Raw genomic sequence first — 1,650 nt, forward strand, 5'->3', positions numbered from 1 at the left:
TGTCTGTCACCACATGAAACCACTCCAATTAAGTAAATCTTCATGTCAGTAATCCAACCATCAGCACTTCATCTGATCAGAACCAACATCTTTTATTCCAGACGTTCCTCTCCTGATCTGGAACCCCCCCCCCCCCCACGGCCGCGACCCCATAAGTCCTGTAATTCCATTAATTTTGCTATCAGCCATTAATGGCTTCCATTAGCATGCTAATGACTGGTGTTCTGGAAACCCAGCGGCCCGGAGGGGTTTGACGCCGGACCTCCACCACGAGTCGGGCGGAGGAACTCCATTTACAGCACGCGCTCACCAGAGGACTGTGTGTGTGTGTGTGTGTGTGTGTGTGTGTGTGTGTGTGTCTGCAATCCTCTATATTTAGCGTTGGTTATGGACCGGTTCTTTTCCTTCCCGCTCCTTCCTGTCTTGGACCACAGCAGGACGGCAGGAGAACGTTGGAGGTTCATGGAAATGTTCCTGCTCACGTGTGGAAAGCATCTTCTCCAGCCAAGGACGGACTAGTTTGGGCAGCGGGCCTGACGAGTCGGGCAATGGCTATTGCTAGTCAGGGCGCTGGCAGGGGCAACCTGGGGCAGTAGTTTTGGTTAGATGGGATGATGGACTTGGTTAGTGGTGGGCAGCAGGCTAGTTGTAGTCACCCACGACTAGTTGTAGTCGTGGGTGCAGCGAGTGCAGGACAGTGGATGTTGCTTGTTTAGGCAGTGAGCAGGGCTTGTTGGGGAGGTCGGCGTGGCTACCGTCGGCCGCGGCTATTAGGGGACAGTAGATGTTGCTAGTTTGGTGAATGTGCGTGGCCAGTTGGAGGCGGGGAGTGGCTGATTGAAGTAGTGGGTGTGGCTGGTGGAGAACAGTAGTTGTGGCTATTTGGGGCATTCGGTGAGGCTAGTAAGGGACGATGGGTATGGCTAGTTAGGGGTGTTGGGCGTGGCTAGTTAGGGGTGTTGGGCGTGGCTAGTTAGGGGTGTTGGGGTGGCTAGTGGCAGGAGTAGAAGATGTCCCACGGACCAGAGACAGCAGAGTTGCCCTCTGAGGAAACACCAACTGTCTGAATCCCCCCATCCAGCGGGATCACGGCGGTCTCAGAACCCATAATAGGACCTTGAGTGTTGAATACAGGCTCGGCGCGGCGTCCAATCTGGCGGCTTAATGACGACCCCGATGAGACGGACGGCGCCTTCATGGGGGATAACCTTGTGTCCAGACCGGAAGCGATGGCGTCGATTCCATAACAGCAACCGCCATTTTTCGCTCCCTGCGACGCCAAGCCAGTGACGGACATAAGCTAATTCTGTGGAGGAGCCGATGGGCTCCTGGTGTCTCTGAGCCGAAGGTCGCCGCGACCTTGACCCTGACCTTGACCCTTCGGCAGCCGACCGCCGGCTCATCCTTGAACGGCGGCGGCTCCGACCTCCCGAGTACGAAGCGTTCGCTTTCCGGGTTCCCGTCGGCCGCTCCATGTAAACAGGGCCGGGCGTATTTGTGCGGGGGTTAATTAAGTGGGCAGATAATGGATGGAGCGGCGAGCCCTGATTCCTGGAGGACGCTGCGGCGGCGGCGCTGAAAGCCAATGAGCAGATAAAGCCTCAGATTTATCAGAGATGATATAGTGGTGTGAAGGAGGAGACCCGGCGC

Source organism: Fistularia commersonii, chromosome 1 (genome assembly GCF_037954325.1).
Source record: "Fistularia commersonii isolate RoL2024-O1a breed Wild chromosome 1, RoL_Fcom_v1.0, whole genome shotgun sequence".
NCBI classification, from domain to species: Eukaryota; Metazoa; Chordata; class Actinopteri; order Syngnathiformes; family Fistulariidae; genus Fistularia; species Fistularia commersonii.